Source organism: Vulpes vulpes, chromosome 8, assembly GCF_048418805.1.
Source record: "Vulpes vulpes isolate BD-2025 chromosome 8, VulVul3, whole genome shotgun sequence".
In the NCBI taxonomy this organism is placed as follows: Eukaryota; Metazoa; Chordata; class Mammalia; order Carnivora; family Canidae; genus Vulpes; species Vulpes vulpes.
The window spans coordinates 48,534,256-48,552,954 of NC_132787.1; the positions used below are offsets into that span (position 1 = coordinate 48,534,256).

General features: G+C 39.9%; 1 pseudogene; it reads left to right on the forward strand.

The window, feature by feature from the left end:
• The first annotated feature begins 2,082 nt into the window (after positions 1-2,082).
• Positions 2,083-2,344, forward strand: LOC112907940 (bolA-like protein 2 pseudogene; annotated as a pseudogene).
• Positions 2,345-18,699: the final 16,355 nt, after the last annotated feature.

Consider the following 18,699-nt stretch of genomic DNA (forward strand, 5'->3'; position numbering starts at 1 on the left):
ATTTCCGGAAATCTTTAGTTGGAAGAATTATCTACCTTTTTTACACCTTTCTCAGTGGTGACTGACTATGCTGACCATGTGACAAAGCACCTATATTTCCACTATGACTATTGGGCAACTTCTTAAATCCTCTTCTAGGTGGCAAATGTCTTGAGGATAAGGACCATGTCTTATTCATCTTTCAATCTTATATACTGCCTGGCATGATGCCTTGCAATTAGAAGGTGCTCAATAAATAATGGTTAAGTGTATGAATGGATGGATGGATATATGAATTTGAGAATAACTGTATCTGATTAGGTTGGGGATTATTTAAGTATAAATAGAGCTTTTAATATGCCCATAGATAAAAGAGGAAGCATGAACCTGGAATATGTGATGAGGTTAGGGGCAGATGTCAGAGATGAATGTATAGTAATTCATAACTCATTCAACAGCTACACATTTGTTAAGCACTAACGATATGCCAGGAACTATTATGCAGCTGTTGAGCAAAATAGACAAGATTCTTGCTTTCTTGAAACTTCTGATGTAGTGGAAGAAAGAGATATCAAATAAACACTTGAATATATATGAAATAATATAACTAGTGGCTTGGTATATAAAGGAAAAAAAGTTTCTCTAAGGAAGAATGAGAGAGAAACCTAATTGAGATTGAGGGGCTAGGAAAGGGCTCTCTAAGGAGGTAGCATCTTGGATAAAGATGAACTAGTTTAAGATCTGAAGGGTGATTTGGAGCCAGCCGGGCTTAAAGCCAGACAAAGGTCCTGAGGCAGAAAACTGATGCCTGGAATGAACTGCAAGGTGAGGAGGGTCAAACAGAACTGGTGGGGAATTGGTAAGAGAGGAAGAAAATGGGTAGCTGAGGGCCTGATAACACAGGACCCTCCAGGTGAGGAGTCTGATTTACTCTAAGTGTGGTGGAAAGTCACTGAAGGGTTTCAGCAATGGAAGGACATGGCCTTTCCTCACTTTGGCTGCTATACAGTAAAAAAGAATGGACCAGAACAGGCCTGGCAGACTATAGTCCTAACAGACTATAGTTAGGAAACTATTGCAAGCAAGAATCTAAAGTGGCTCAGGCTGAAGGGATGGTAGTGGATATGGAAAGAAGCAGCAGAACCAAAGAAACATTTTGGAAGTATAATATCTTAAGTCACTTATTGATACCTAATATGTCATATACCATACCCACTATATTCTCTTATTTATTGACCATGCCTCGCAACAATGTCTTATAAGTCCATGAGAGCAACAAGTCATCTTAAACATTGCTGAATCCCAATGCCCATAACACTGGTTGACATATAGTAAGTGCTGACTAAATATTTGGTGAGTAAACGTAAAATGGAATGATTTATAAATAGAAGTAAAGTGAAAAATAAAGTGTAGAGAATGAATTCCAGGAGGACAGAGATGATATTTATTGAAAGGAGAAAAAAATGAGAAGCTGTTTGGGGGGAGATAAGATCAAAAATTTATTTTTTGACATGTGAAGTTTTATGGGTTTCTATGAGACATCCAAAGTGATATTGCAGTCTGGGGATAGAAATTTAGGCAATATCTACATAGCATTTGAAGCCATGGGATCATCTAGGACAGGATTTCTTGACCTAAAGTCCACAATGGCCAATGGGTTTGTGCATAAATACTCAGGGGATCCATGAACTTGTATGAGAAAAATATTATGTCTTCATTTTTTACTAAATTCTAACAAATTTAGCATTCAATTATGAATGTAGGCAACAAACTACAGCAGTATATACCTGTGAATTTGTCCATAATGAAGAGTACAGATGATTTCATACCACATTACAACTGTTAGAGACATCTTGCTATATAATTTGTGCTTAACACTACTTCAACGTTATGGAAGTCATTGGACTCACCATCAGATCTTATCATTTAACACACTGGCCAAAAAAGTACATATATTCCTACATCACAAATTTGGGTCTTTTATGTTTTGATAAATGTTTAAATGTTTTTCAAAATAATGGATTTCCTTTCTTGTTCTATGTATTTTGGTTAATACATTTAAAATCACTGGGGCTAGAGCTGGGGTTCCATCTAGCTGGGCTGATGGAATGGAACAGCATCAAGTACCTTCAGGAGAAACTTCAGTGGGACCTGGAGGCAGTATCCATGGAAGCAGAGGACACTACTCTCAACTGTTGCATGCCCCACTCCAAGTTCTGATGGTTCAGCCAAGTTCAAGGTGAAGACACTGCTTCAGAACCATGGGCTGGTGAACATGTGCTCAGCAGAAAGGCTCCTGCATATCCATGCCTTTGAGCAGAAAACCCTGACCCCAGAGCAGTGATCCTATAAGCAGCAGGAATAAGAGACCAAGACAAGCATGGCCATTAAATTATGAATCATAGCAAAAATTTAAAAAGTGAATAAAATAAAATAAAGTAGCATTACTGTGAGAAAGGATACATAGGCTTGACCAGCCCACCAGAGACTCTGTATCACAGAACAAGTTCAGAGGACCTGGAAGGGGCTAATGACCATGTCTAGGAAAGAAGTTCCTACTGGAAAGGCAGGGACTGACTGTCTGAGAAATGGGGATTGGAGGGGAAGCAGCCACGGGGTGAGGGAAGCTGACTAGAGAATCTAACTAGATCAAACTAAGGAGGACATGGTCAAGATCAAGAGAAGCAGGAAGCTATAGAAAGCTTACTAGTTGGAGAGCAGAGAAGAACAAGAGCTCCAGGAGCTGACCAGGGGACTTGACACCCAGAGGAGAGTAGAGAGAGAAGTCTGGAAATAAAATGCCAGGAAATACTAATACAGCCAGTGAAGGGCCTATCTTTAGCTGGAGACTATGGGACATGTCTTCCAGAAAGCAACTGGAGATTCTCAAGCTGGATGTGAGGATGCCTGGGGCAGGTGCATCAGTGAGAAGGTGACTGGGCTGGGAGGCCAGGGATCTAGGTCCTGTCTTTGACCAACTCTGTGACTTTGATCTAGTTGTTCCTTGGGTGGTACTGTTTCCCCCTAGCTGAGGGGGTTGAACTAGGAGATCTTTAAGATCAATACAGACAGTGCAGTATTCAAAACAGACAGTGCAGGATTTGGTCAATGCTCTGTTTTAGGCCTGCTGTGATACTGGCTAGCTGGTCACACTGAACAAATGCCTTTCTCCCTCTGGGCCTCCAACTCCTAAAATTGGGAGATTAACCAAATGTCTTCTTGGACCTTTCCAGCACTAATGACCTGTTATCAGGGGCTGTTTGTTAAACATAAACAAACAAACATAAAAGGCTGGGGAGCCTAGCCAAAACGGCCCTGCTTTTGACTGACAAAGTCAAAAGAGACTTTACCTGGGCTGCAGATGAACAAGAAAGGGGGAACCAGGAAGTGGACCCAGCCTCTCTGAGCCTCTCTCCTTTGTTCTCTCCTTGTCTACTTGTTGAGACTTCTTTCACAAACACCTCATGGTGCTTACCTGCTTCTAAATCTGTTGTTTCCCACCTTCTCCTCTAACTCATAAATTGTGAGCTCCTTAGACTAGGGATGTTGCCTTACGGATTCACTTTTTATCTCTACTGCCTGGCTTAATAAATATTTGCTGAATGAATGAACAATATAACAGTTTTGTGAATTAATGGCATAACAATTATATACCAAATTACTTTGAGAATAATTATTTGATTGGGGCAACAGTAAGTGAAATGCAAATAAAGGGTTTGATACAGCTATGTGCATACTACAAATGGGCTCAGGTTAATAGGTAGTGAGCATCAAATTTTATTAAGGGATTATGTTCCTCCACATTACCTACGAGTATGTCTCCACATCCTAAAGAAAAATAATTTTTATAAGTAATTCACTCTAATCATTCTATGGGAAGTAAGGTCTGCCAGCAGAAAATCAATTAAATGCTGATCTCACTGTCAGATTTTAAGCCTCTGGCTGATCCTCTCTTCTGCTTCCAGTTTCAGGAGTAGTAACTGAACCACTGCCTACTCAAGCTTGAAGACAGGTTGCAGATAGATTCTCCTTGAGCTGGAGCTTAAGCTTCAGGTTCCAATTGATTTTACCAAAAATTTCCTATGGTAAGGTATTAAGCCTTAGCCCAACCAATAACACAGGGGCTCATGGTTTTCCATTTGCTGTGTGTGCACAGCCACTTCATGAACATCAACAGAGATGTGGCTAAGGCTAGGAAGATTTGGATTTTCCTAGGTCTCCTGGGTCTTTGCCAGAGATATCTCCAGTCCTTTGGATGCTTGAAGAGAAGATACCCTGAATCAGATTACACCAGCTGTCATATAGAGGTCAGAGAGTTAAACTGAGGAAGTGAGAATGTTTTAGAAACTATTTATATATAAGGAACTGAAAGTCACTTCAGCTAACTTAAGAAAAGCATTTGTTGTGATGATACAGGGAAATTCAGAGAACCAAATTGTATCTTGGGGAAAGGAGAAGATAGATGGCACAGAGATATGGAGTTAGTGAAAAGGTTAAGGAAGTAGAGATAGCAACTGGATGGCTCTTTGAGAAAGTTCAGCAATAAAACAGAGAAATGAGTCAGTAACCCAAGGGAGTATTGGAGAAGAAAAGGTTCTTGGAATGTAAATTAAGAAATAACAGTCAGAAGAGGAGCAAATAGGGAACAGAGAGATGAGATAATTGATGCACAGTAGATGCTCAATAAATACATGCAAATTAATGGGAACCACCTGGGATAAAGAGCATTAAAGTTAAATCTGACTCAAGGGATGCTGAGCATATTTTCTACATTTTTATCCTCATGTTAGGTGACTACTCTCTGACTCTTTAAGCACTGCAGTGTGAGATTCAGGCATTACCCTAGAGGAAATTAATGGCCCTTCCAGAACTATAACCAGGGAGCAGGGAGACATTGCTGCAGTCCTCAAAGCCATGGGCAATTCCTGATGCCAGCTGCCTTGTGAGACCAGACAAACATGAGGAGACCAGAACGTAAGCAGCAACAGCCACAGTCACATTTCCTAATTGACACCATGAATTATTATCAACCAGACACGAGTCCGAGTAGAAGCTGGTCTTTGTCTCACAAGGGACTCTTCCCAGCCAGTTTCTGAAGAAGGGGCCGGTAGTTCAGGCTAATTATTCCAGCCATCATACTGGAGTTAAAGAAGCTAAGTAAACCAGATGTGTTAGGGGCATTTTGGTTGCAAGAAAGAGACATTCATTTTAGCTAACTTGAATATATTGGAATTTATTTTAAGGACCCAGGGGAATATCACACAATAGAATTGTTTTTAAAAAATGACAATGGGCCTTATAGGAAATGGGGAGTTGATGTGTTCTCATTCTCCTTCTATCCTTTCTCCACCCCAAACCTCATGTCTCCCAAATCTTCCATGTTATTTTCTCCATCTTTCTCTCTATCCAGACCAGTTTCTGTACTCCTTCACCCCTTTTGCATGGTCTGTCCTGAATGCCCTGAAATGGTGGCCTTGTCCCACCACCACCACTAAGAGAAATCTTGCAGCTCGGCTCCCTTATATTAATGGTTCCATCTCTGTAGTCCATTCCATATTCCCTGCAAAGAGCTATTTATTAGCTCAGCTAGGGCCAGGTGACTACATTAGCACAACCAGATTATTATATATAGAGAGATACATGATAATTAGAGCCACCCTTTCCAGGCTGTGGATGGGCAGGTTTTCTGACAATAATATGGCATGGGGAGAAAATGACTGGCATATTTATATTCAGAGGTTCTGGCTGAATGCCACACTCTCAGCTAAACACAATTTGCCAGGTGCTGTGGGAAAAGTTGACTTAGTCTCTTACCTTTAAGGAAAACTTTTTGTTTCATTGGAAGCAAGGGGAGGAAAATGTTAGAGATTTGCCTATAGATTATAGCATCTCCCTATTGCTTCATGCCTTCACCTCAAGACAGGCTAGGGCCAACAACTTTTCCCTGTGGGGCTTTGCTTCTCTGAACACAATGATGAGTTCCTTAGTGCCTCCTGCCCACGCACAGAGACTGTTGGCTAGTTCACTTCTTGGGCAGGGTGAAGAACGTTCTCTGACCACAATGAGAATTAAAGTAGACATCAACAACAGAAAGATATGTGGAAAATAACCAAATATTTGGAAACTAAACAACTCACTTCTAAACAACCTATTAGCCAAAGAATAAATCACAAGGGAAATCAGAAAATACTTTCCCTGAGAAAAATGAAAACACAATATATCAAAATTTCTTTTTTTGAAACCAAAACAGGGCATGAAGGGTAATTCTTAGCATAGAAAACCTTGTATTAAAGAATAGGATGGTTTAAAATCAATGACCTAAGCTTCCACTTTAAGAAACTAGAAAAATAAAATCTAAAGTAAGCATTAAGAAATAAATAATAAAGATAACAGAAATCAATGAAATGCAAAACAGAAAAATATGAGAGAAAGGGGCACTTGGGTTGGTGCAGTTAGTTAAGTGTCCAACTCTTGGTTCTGCCTCAGGTCATGATCTTGGGGTCATAAGATTGAGCCCTATGATGGACTCTGCAGTCAGCACAGAGTCTGCTTAAGACTCTCTCTCCCTCTCCCTCTGCCCCTCCCTGCCTCAAATAAATAAATCTTCAAAAAAATGGAGAAAAACAACAAAACTAAAGGTTTATTTTAAAATATTAATAAAAGTGGGTGCCTGGGTGGCTCAGTCAGCTAAGCATCTGCCTTCAGTTCAGGTCATGATCCCAAGATCCTGGAATTTAGCCCCGTATCATGCTCTCTGCTCAGCAAGGAGTCTGCTTCTCCCTCTCCCTCTGCCCTCCCCCCACTCATACTCTTCCTCTCTCTCAAATAAATAAATAAAATATTTTTTAAGGATAAACATTTTTTAAAATATCAATAAAAGTGATAACCCAGGCAGACTGATGGGGGGAAGGGAAAGAGAGAACAAATTGCCCATATCAGGAATGAGAGAAGGGACATAACTACAGATCTTACAGACATTAAAAAGAAAATATTATGAAAAATTATGCCAATGACTACAACTTAGATAAAATGGGTAAATTCCTTTAAAGATACAGGTTATCAAAACTTGTTCAGGAATAAATAGCTTGAATAGTTCTGCCTATATGAAAGAAATTTGTTTGTAAAACCCTCTCCATAAAGAAAACTCTGGGCATGAATAATTTTACTGATGAAATCTTACAAAAAATTTTTAAAAACTTATAATACCTATTTTGCATAAACTCTTGCACAAAATAAAAGTTGAGGGGACACTCTCAACTCATTCTGACTCCAGCATTACCCTCATCCCAAAACCAATTAGTTATCCAAAGAAAACTAAAGTACAAACTACTTTCCAACATGAACATAAATGCAAAAATCCTTAACAAAATTTAAGCAAATTGAATCCAGCAATACATAAAAAGACCAATACATCATAACCAAGTGGAGTTTATCCCCAGAATTGTAAGATCAGTTTAGCATTAAAAATTAATCAGTTAAGAAAAAGAAAAACAATCAATCAGTAGGGGATCCCTGGTTGGCTAGCAGTTTAGCGTGTGATTGTGTCTCTCATGAATAAATAAACAAAATCTTGAAAAAATAAAAGAAATAAAAAAATCAATCAGTATAATCACACCAACAGTCTATTTAAAAAATCATAGAATTATCTCAAAAGTTATAGAAACATCATTCGCCAAAATTTAAAATACCCCTTCATGATACAAAATTTATGTAAAATTAGAATAGAAGGGAACTTTCTCAGCCTCATAAAGAATGGGAATATATGGGAAGCCAAGAGCTAACATAATATTAAACATTGAAAAACTGAATGCTTTTCTCCTAAGATCAGGAACAAGGCCAGAATGTCTGCTCTCCTTACTCCTATTCAACATTGTACTGAAGCTAGTATCAAGGTGCAACTAGGAAAAATAAATAAGGGACGCCTGAGTGGCTCAGTGGTTGAGCATCTGCCTTCGGCCCAAGGCATAGCCCCAGAGTCCCAGGATCGAGTCCCACATCGGGCTCCCCTCAAGGAGCCTGCTTCTCCCTCTGCCTGTGTCTCTGCCTCTCTGTGTGTGTCTCTCATGAATAAATAAAATCATTTTTTAAAAAAGGAAAAATAAACAAAAAGGCATCCAGACTAGAAAGGAATAAATAAAACTATCCTAAAATTTACTTTCTCTAATTTCATAAGCTTATCATTCTGGCATGATGGAATTTGGAAAAGTCCCACTCATTTACTGTGTACTAGGTAATGCATCCTGTCCCTATGTCTACCATCCATCTTTTTAACACCAGAAGGAGGACTGCTTGGGACTGTACACAGTCAAGGACTTTCATTCTGATGTCATAGTCTAGGGTTCTGTTCAACCTTCTCTCTCTTCTCTTCTCTCTTCTGTTCTCTTTTCCTCCTCTTCCTCCTGCTCCTTTTCTCTCTCTCTCCACCCCCCACCCCAACCCTTCCTCCATCACCACCACTCTCTCTTCCCAGGAGACCAGATAGTTAAGGAAGTCAGTGCCAAGCTCTTGATTGAAAATGCTCATCCATTTCTCCCCTTTTTCCACACTTCTCTCATTTCCAATAATCCCAGATTAATACATGGTCTCAGAATATACTTGGGCCTAAGAGTTCCCACATCCTGAAAGGGCAGAGGAGAAGAAAAGCTGTAAGCATGAGATGAATATCATATCAAGCTACTTTTTGCTGGCCAATATGCTCTCAATAAATTGATGGGGATATTTGAGTATGATTTCTGGAGGAAGAGTCTCAGAAGATCAATCTGCCTTTATTCTTGGTACTAAGCTACCTCCAGTCTAGGCAAAAGGAGTTGTCCATGTGACCAGAGGACCATACAGGGGTTTGGTACCAAAGCCTTGTAGTGATAAAACCGGGGTATTTGCTTAATTTTGCCCTCTCTATATCTTGCTTTCAGGAACACTGCAGAGTTATCAGTGGCTGGTACAGATGGTCAAGCATCCAAGACCCAGGTCCTTGTCATTTTTTGTTCAATATTCCCCTTCCCAAGTACTGTGATCACCCCACAGAGAATAAATATCCTTACACAAAATTCAGTTCTAGGTGTCAAGATGGATGATGCTATATACACACAGGCAAAAAGAATATAAAAAGTTTCATTGCTTACATAGTGAGACTCTCTGGGAAGACCAAGATAGCCTTCTAAAAGGCCAAAATGATTGAAAGAGAAAAATGAAGGACAAGGACAAGCGGGTTGGGGTTTTATGGTGATTATGAGATGGGACTGGGGTGAGGGCCCCGGCCTGAGGGGTTTTCTCATAAGCTTGTCCAGATATAGGACAGAAAGAGAAAGGGAAGCAGGCTTTAAGAAGTTGTCAGCAGTCAAGTATCAGAAATAAAGTCAGACTCTTTACTGCGATGGCACTATCCATAATTCTTCAAAGGGTTGCCTCTCAACATTCTGCTCCAGGGTGAGGAGCATCCACCAAGCCCTTATCCAGTAACATCTGTCTTTGGGAAGAACAGGTTGTCGGTTGGGAGTATCACTCCCACACAAGGAGCAGCTGTATGTGTGGATGTGACAGGACCTAATGAGCTTGCTGAGAATATTTAAATTGCTAAACAGGATAGCATATTTACTACCGTGTTTATCCCTAAGCATTTGCAGTAAAAATCAAAGTGATGCCATTATGTGATCCCCTAGTGGCATGTACTTGGAAGCTCTTCTTTTTTAGCGAAAATTGATTTGGGGGTTGTATATAATTCTCCCTTTCAAACAGCAATTGAAAATCTGAATGGTGGGGAATTAAGCCGAAAAATATGGACAAGCTTAAAGCTAGAGCAGGAAAGAATTTGCACAACTACCCCTGGGAGGTGGTTATGACAGCCTTATCCCTTTCTACTGTCCTATTGCAGGGACCATCCACAGCATGATATTGAGGAAAACACCTTGGCTTTGAAGCCAACTGACTCAAAATTTATCCCTGGCTGAATCATTTAACATATGACCTTAGGAAATTAATTTTTTTACGACCTCACTTTCCCCTTCTGTACATTAGGGATAATAATACCTACCACAATAAGATTGTTATAAGGTAAAAAGGAGACAACAATTCATATAAGTTTCCAGCATAATGTATGCCACATATCCAATAGATACTCATTAGTTAGTATGTTTCTACCACTATTACCACCACCATTATCTGTTACCTACCACCATCAGGACTACTACCAGTATGAAAGAATTGTGAGTTTTAACATTTTTTATCTCTCCATTCTTCTGTCCATGGTACATAAATTGCTCTCCAAAATGACCAATTAAAGGATCATGTCTGTACTTTAAAACCTCCAGGGAACTTATCACCTCCTTGGCATACTCCATCTTATTGACATTCAAAAAGTTCCTCCTTAAACTGAACTAAAATCTAGCTTGCCAGAGCACAGCATCTGTCAACAGGAAAGTATTCTGGGGGATATTAGAAGTTGAGTAGGAAATAAAATGAAGACTCTGTTTTCTATTTATGGCAATATTTCAGATGAGATAACTTAAGGAACCATCAGCTACAAAGAAACCAAGAAGACTGTATGAAATATTTCTAAATATCTTTTTAAATGTATAATGCATAGCAGAAGTAGCATGACAATACAAAAAAAAATCCTCATAAACCACAAAGGAGACAAAAACACCAACTCAGAGAGGTGAGTGTTAAGGAGCCACCTGCTCTGAGGACGCCTGGTTATCCCAGCTACCTGGAGCTTCCTTTATAATGAAGCTTCCCTGGAGAAAGATCTGGGCCTGCATAAAGTGTGAAGGTAAATCTGAGACCCTTGGATTAATTGGAGACCCTGACAAACTGATCCCCTCCTTGAAAAGTTAAACCAGGAAAAATAACCCCACAAAGGAAGACAAAAGGAAGTTTGCCTGTCAGAATCTTGAGACTGACTAAAGAAAGAAATTCTTTTAAAAAGGTCTCCCTTGACACACCAACTCATGGAGAATAAGTGGAATTCACTCTATCTGAAAAGTCTTTTAAAAATCCAAAAATTTAAAGAGGTCTCTGATCAATCATAATCCCATATTGAGTATACCAAATGTAAATTCTCTCCAGAGTAATATGCATTAAACCTAGGCTCAGAGAACTTTCACAATTAAGCTCCAATGAGCATGATCTCACAATCTAACTACATAAATTAAACCTATAAAGAATTCAGATATTGGACAGAATATAAAATAACTGTTTATCAAAAATGAAAAAGAAAAAGAAAGCATGAAGTTACTAACATTGTACCTTGACAAAGTAAGGACACACATTATAATTTTAAGAATGATCATTCAGATAATAGAAGTAGAATGTATAATGTCCAAATTTGTGGAGATTGAAAATATAAAGTTTTTAAAAACCCAATCCAAAAGAAAGTAAAAAATGGAGAGAGAAAAAAACAATATTGGAGGAAAATAGGAAGCATAAAATAAATGGTAAGTTTGAATTAACATATGTCAGTAATAACATTAAGTGTAAATAAACTATATTGTCCAGTAAAAAGAGAAATATAAAGACTATTGGACTAGATGAAGAAATAAAATCTAATATGAGCATACAGAGAGATGGAAAGTGATGAAAACGACAACCAAAATAAAGCTGGCCGCTTTCCTCTCCCGATCAAGATGGAGTAACAGGGACTAGATTTACCATCTTACCAAAAACAACCCCAAAATGACAAACTGCAAGAAAAACAATGTTGCCAAGAGACTGCACATCATATAACAAAGGACAGGGACCTGAGACAAGGGAAATAAAGGAGACGAAGTCTACAATCACCTACGCTCACTGACTCGAGTTTCCATGCTGTATATAGCACAGGGAAAGAGCATCCAGGCCAACCCAAAGGATTAGCCCTGAGGTCAGAAGGTAAAGCTGGAAGGCCAAGCAGGTCAATGTAGATGGAATTAGTGGGACAGGGACCAAAGAAGAGAATGCTACACAGAGAACTCCAGAGATCTACAGGCCTCCCTCTCTCCAGCATTCAAAAGAGCATCAGTATACACGGTGAGGAAGCTATCTAAAGCCAGGGAAAGAACCACCAGAAAGCTAGCTATTTCTGATGACACTGGAGAGCTTACACAAAGAAAATGATAAAGATTTAAATTTTCAGCATAAGCCATGGTCAGAGAACTAGAGAGTGTCTATGGCGGATCTAAAATTATCTCCTAATCCTTATAGCCACAGAGCAGATACGGCTGAAAATAAGATTCTAAATGTCATTGTGCCTGTTGCAGAATTACAATACAAGTTTAATTCATAGCTTTACCAGTTCTCCTATGTAAAAATCAGGACTTGACTATACAAAGGAGTAAAACCTGAGATTCTGAACAGAAACATTTTGGTGGGCTTGGAAGAATCTAAGAAATTAAACCACTTACATCCCCTGAGCCTCCCTTGCTTGCTTATTTCTTGCCCAAGGAGACCAGACAACCTTGCAATAACCTCACCTGAGACAGTTGCCTTTCAAGGGGTTCTTGTGCTCCTTAGAACTTACCCCACACATACTTCTTATTTCCAGATTCATAACTAGGAGTAGATCTCAATAAAAATTTCGTGCAAGAGGTCATAGCTTATACACACCAGAGACTTGCATGTTTTGCTCATTTACAGGAAGCCGAGGAAATAATGTATGAGTGTGTATTCTGAGGACAGTATATGACTTTAAATAAGACAGAATTTATCAACACAAGCACGCTTAGCCGAGAATCTGTGTTTAATACATTTGCTTTAGTAGGTAGGAATGTCTCTAACAATTTGCTTGATTGACTGAAATCTGAACTCAACGACAGTTTATAATAAATGAATTTGATATGTCAAAATTTGCTGACATAAAATAGAGAAGAAATTGAGTTGTTGGAACTCCAGGGACAGCATTAGCTTTGCACATCCCTGGGCAGCAGTGGCCTGTGTAAACAGCAGTGATTCATAACCAGACAGGTCCTGTGGGGGTGAATCATTCCGTGCTTCCTACTGGTCTTTCCTGGCTTCTGGCCCTTTCCCTGAGCTTGGTCCTCCAGGCTTCCTGTATGAACTATGTTTGCTTTAATAGTCCACCCCCAAACTCCTTTTCCACTAAGTGGAATGTCTATAATGAAGAACTGTGAATTATATAATGTGTATCTTTACCTTTCAGTTACAAAGGCTATGTAATAACTCACAACACATGGACTTTAACCGTGATGGTACCTGTCTCCCAGGTCACGCATGCATGTGAGAAGATTGGAATAGGGGGCTTTTGAGTGGCAAATACAGGAAATGCAAATAAAACTAAAATAAGGTGTTTTACACCCACCAGATTGTAAACAAATAAAACTTCTGAAATACAAATGCTACTTAATATGTAAATAGCAGAGTGTAAATGGGTACAACCACTCTGGAAAAGAGTTTCTAGGAAAGTCAATGGCACACATTCCTCCTGTGACCTAGTAATACCCACCCTGAGGGACATATGGTAGAGAAACTTGCTCATACCCACAGGGGAAAGTAAGACAAAGGTCACAACAGTGTTGTTTTTAGTAACAAAAAAGAAAAAAAAATGGAAATACCCCCAAATGTTCTATGGAAATGGATACATAGCTTGTGAAATATTGCAGGACTATGAAAATGAATTAATTATAGAACACATCAGCATAGATTACAGAAGATTATAAAAAGAATAATTCCAAATTGGTGTGATATTTAAAACAGGTGAGACTAAAGGATATATTATTTGTGAATACATACAAAAGTGATCAAATTCTGGTTGGAGTTACTTCTGGATAAAGGAGAGGAAATATGAACCAGGAGGGGGACACGGCCATGCTTTAGAAGGATTGGTAATATTCTGTTTTGTAGGGTATTTTACCACTATTTTAAAGCCACCTGTATGCATTATATGCACTCTTTTAGAATTATAAGATAATCAGAATTTTAAAAAAACAATTTTATGACTTAGCTGGCTGCTTCTAAATACTCATCAAATTGAAACAGGTAATTAAAAAGAGAAAAGAAAATGTCTTCTACATAGATTATCTTATTTATTTTCCTGCTAAACAGATTTTTGTTTTGTTTGTAATTATAGGACTCAGAACCTCTTTTTTTTTTTGAGCAGAGCAAAAATAATGTTATTTAATTTGCTAAGGTCTATAAAATGATATGGCACATCGTATAATGTACTAAAAGTGAAATGGTTAGATTTGTACCATTTCAGAAAATTTCAGATCATAGGGTGCTAGGATGGGGTGGGGCGCAACCATGGAAGGAGAGACACCCTTTGGCCACTCAGCTCAGAACCTTTAATATGGTAAAATGAATCATAAATCTCCAAAACAGAGATTTAGAATTCCATAATTCCCAAACTTTCTTAACCATGGACTATTTAGACTTGGAATACCTAGAATACAGATACGGTTTGAGAAAAAAAAATCTATCTGTCCTAGTTCCATGTCACACCTCCCACCCGCACCCCCAACCCAGAGCTATTCATTTCTGCACTCTTGGCTCAAACCTTCACTAAGTGTTGAGGACACTGCTTCTCTGTCTGCCGGTTTCTGAGTTCCTAGAGATCTTATAAGACCCACAAGCTTTGAAGAAAATATATTGTTGCTCCCACTCTGGCCTGAAGCAGGATCTTTCTGGGCCATCATCCTTAACATGGACTGGCTTTTCTGCAGCATCTATGTGGGCCTGTCTGCTTATCTCCTGCTGTCTCCTTAGCTCCAATGCAGCACACAGATGTGGTTCCTCATCACACCTCTCTTAGCCTTCTCTCTCCATGGCACTGGGCCAGATCATATGGTGTGACCTGAGAGAAGATCATGACACTCAAAAATAATTTCCCTGGAGATGAGCAGACCTGGAGGGAAAAGAAGAAAAACCTAGGCTCCAGAATGAGATTGTCAATGGCACTTGCCCATGAGGTCACCCCTGAGGGCATGGCCATTCCTGAGGTCCAAATTATAGCTCAGGACAGTAGCAGAAATAGCTAAATTTCCTCAAAGAGAAGAACCAGTCTGAATAGCTGCTTAGGGAACGTGGTTTGAGGAAGTCAGGCAGCTCAAAGACAGATGGGAATGGAAGGAAAAAGAATTGCAAGAGCCCCCAGAGGCCTCCAGGATAGACACAGAGGAGATGCAGGGCTGAGTGCCAGGCAGTGAGGAGCCTAGCATACATTGTGGAGGACCTTCTTGGAAGGAATGATTGGAGTTCTCCTACTACTGCACCTAAGGGTAGAACCAGGGAAACACTGGTACAATTTTATTTTCATGCCCTCCAACCCTCTTCCCCTCTCTCTCCCCCACTTATGTGGCCTGGGGAAGCAGAGGTAACAAATAACAGAAATTCAAATTAGTATGTTGCGAGGTACTAAGTAGCATTTAAGTCTTTAAGATAAAAATCCAATGGTGTAAGTTATGGTTCTTTGTTATAAGCAGTCTGGCTAATGTTAAGAGAAAATGAATTATTTTAAAAGAATATCATTACTCACAGAAGCAACAAAAGACTGGGGAACCAGGCTCCGTCAGATGTCCAGAACCCAGGATGGCCAGCAGAAATGACCCAGGTCACTCTGTAGACCTCTCCGGGCAGAACAGCATCTCTGCCACCACAGGCCACTGAAACCTAGGGATGCTCAAAACCAACATGGCTAAGTGCCAAATCTCAAAGTCTCTGCCAACACTATAACTAAGGTCTGAACTGTTCCTAGATCCTTAGCATGGCTCCCTCAAGAGTAAACATGAAAGACAGTAGTACATAGCTGAGCCACTGAAGCAACATCATAGTCTGGCTCCCTGCTCATCCTTAGGCTGGGAAGGAGACAGTGGTCAGAGCCACTGAGTGGTCTGACCAGAGAAAGTGGTCTGCCAGTGGGGTGGGGGTGTGGGCTCTAAAACTGAAATGTGAGTATTGCTTGCTAAGCAGCCCAAAGAAATTGTAAATATCCACCACAACATGATAATACTGTGTGCTGTTTTAAATCTATATCTGTGGATAAAATGAGCATGAAATGAAGAAATTTTGTATGTATGTGAAGATTGCCAACTGTAAGCCAGGAAAAGCATTTCAGGAAATGGAAGGAGGCTAAAGTACAGAGGCCAGAGAAGCAGAACAAGCACAACATCACAGACCCTCAGGGAATCAGCTGAGGAAGAGACACCAGCTTCTTCTGGGCTGGGGCAGAGCTTGGACCAGAATGGTAAACCTCCCTTCCAACAGGTCCAGAGACGGCCAGAGCCACAGGGGCCTCCAGTAAAAGCCTGAATTTGACAGAGCAAGCAAGCCCCCACAAACAGAACTTTTGAAACTACAGCAGCAGGCTGACAATGTCATCTCTGGTGATGGGATTCACAAGAAGTGGTTATTTTATTTTATTTTATTTTTTTAGTTTCCATTGCATTTATTTTATTTTTTTTTTATTATTAGAGTTCAATTTGCCAACATATCACATAACACCCAATGCTCATCCTGCCAAGTGCCCACCTCAGTGCCCATCACCCAGTCACCCCAACCCCTGCCCACCTCCCTTTCCACTACTGCTTGTTCATTGCCCAGAGTTAGGAGTCTTTCATGTTTTGTCACCCTCACTGATATTTTCACTCATTCTCTCCTTTCCCTTTATTCCCTTTCACTAATTTTTATATTCCCCAAATGAATGAAACCATATAATCATTTAATCATTTTCCGATTGACTTATTTCACTCAGCATAACCCTCCGGGTCCCTCCACATGGAAGCAAATGGTGGGTATTTGTCATTTCTAATGGCTGAGGAATATTCCATTGTATACATAGACCACATCTTCTTTATCCATTCATCTTTCGATGGACACCGAGGCTCCTTCCACAGTTTGGCTATTGTGGCCATTGCTGATAGAAACATCGGGGTGCAGGTATCCCGGCGTTTCATTGCATCTGTATCTTTGGGGTAAATCCCCAGAAGTGCAATTGCTGGGTCGTAGGGCAGGTCTATTTTTAACTCTTTGAGGAACCTCCACACAGTTTTCCAGAGTAGCTGCACCAGTTCACATTCCCACCAACGTGCAAGAGGGTTCCCCTTTCTCCACATCCTCTTCAACATTTGTGGTTTCCTGCCTTGTTGATTTTCCCCATTCTCACTGGTGTGAGGTGGTATCTCATTGTGGTTTTGATTTGTATTTCCCTAATGGCCAGTGATGTGGAGCATTTTCTCATGTGCTTGTTGGCCATGTCTATGTCTTCCTCTGTGAGATTTCTGTTCATGTCTTTTGCCCATTTCATGATTGGATTGTTTGTTTCTTTGGTGTTGAGTTTAATAAGTTCTTTCTAGATCTTGGATACTAGCCCTTTATCTGATACGTCATTTGCAAATATCTTCTCCCATTCTGTAGGTTGTCTTTGAGTTTTGTTGACTGTTTCTTTTGCTGTGCAGAAGCTTCTTGAGTAAGTCCCAATAATTCATTTTTGCTTTTGTTTCTCTTGCCTCCGTGGATGTATCTTGCAAGAAGTTACTGTGGCCAAGTTCAAAAAGGGTGTTGCCTGTGTTCTCCTCTAGGATTTTGATGGAATCTTGTCTCCCATTTAGATCTTTCATCCATTTTGAGTATATCTTTGTGTATGGTGCAAGGGAGTGGTCTAGTTTCATTCTTCTGCATGTGGATGTCCAATTTCCCCAGCATCATTTATTGAAAAGACTGTCTTTCTTCCAGTGGATAGTCTTTCCTGCTTTGTCGAATATTAGTTGACCATAAAGTTGAGGGTCCACTTCTGGATTCTCTATTCTGTTCCATTGATCTATGTGTCTGTTTTTGTGCCAGTACCACACTGTCTTGATGACCACAGCTTTGTAGTACAACCTGAAATCTGGCATTGTGATGCCCGCAGCTATGGTTTTCTTTTTTAATATTCCCCTAGCTATTCAGGGTCTTTTCTGATTCCACACAAATCTTAAGATGATTTGTTCCAACTCTCTGAAGAAAGTCCATGGTATTTTGATAGGGATTGCATTAAATGTGTAAATTGCCCTGGGTAATATTGACATTTTCACAATATTAATTCTGCGAATCCATGAGCATGGAATATTTTTCCATCTCTTTGTGTCTTCCTCAATTTCTTTCAGAAGTGTTCTATAGTTTTTAGGGTATAGATCCTTTACCTCTTTGGTTAGGTTTATTCCTAGATATCTTATGCTTTTGGGTGCAGTTGTAAGTGGGATTGACTCCTTAATTTCTCTTTCTTCAGTCTCGTTGTTAGTGTATAAAATGCCACTGATTTGGGGGCATTGATTTTATATCCTGCCACATTGCGAATGGCTGTATGAGTTCTAGCAATCTTGGGATGGAGTCCTTTGGGTTTTCTAGGTACAGTATCATGTCATCTGCAGAGGGAGAGTTTGATTTCTTCTTTGCCAATTTGAATGCCTTTTATTTCTTTTTTTTTTAATTTTTATTTATTTATGATAGTCACAGAGAAAGAGAGAGAGGCAGAGACACAGGCAGAGGGAGAAGCAGGCTCCATGCACCGGGAGCCCGACGTGGGATTCGATCCCAGGTCTCCAAGATCGCGCCCTGGGCCAAAGGCAGGCGCCAAACCTCTGCGCCACCCAGGGATCCCCCTTTTATTTCTTTTTGTTGCCTGACTGCTGAGGCTAAGACTTCTAGTACTATGTTGGAATAGCAGTAGTGAGAGTGGACATCCCTGTCTTGTTCCTGATCTTAGGGGAAAGGCTCCCAGGGTTTCCCCATTGAGAATGATATTTGCTGTGGGCTTTT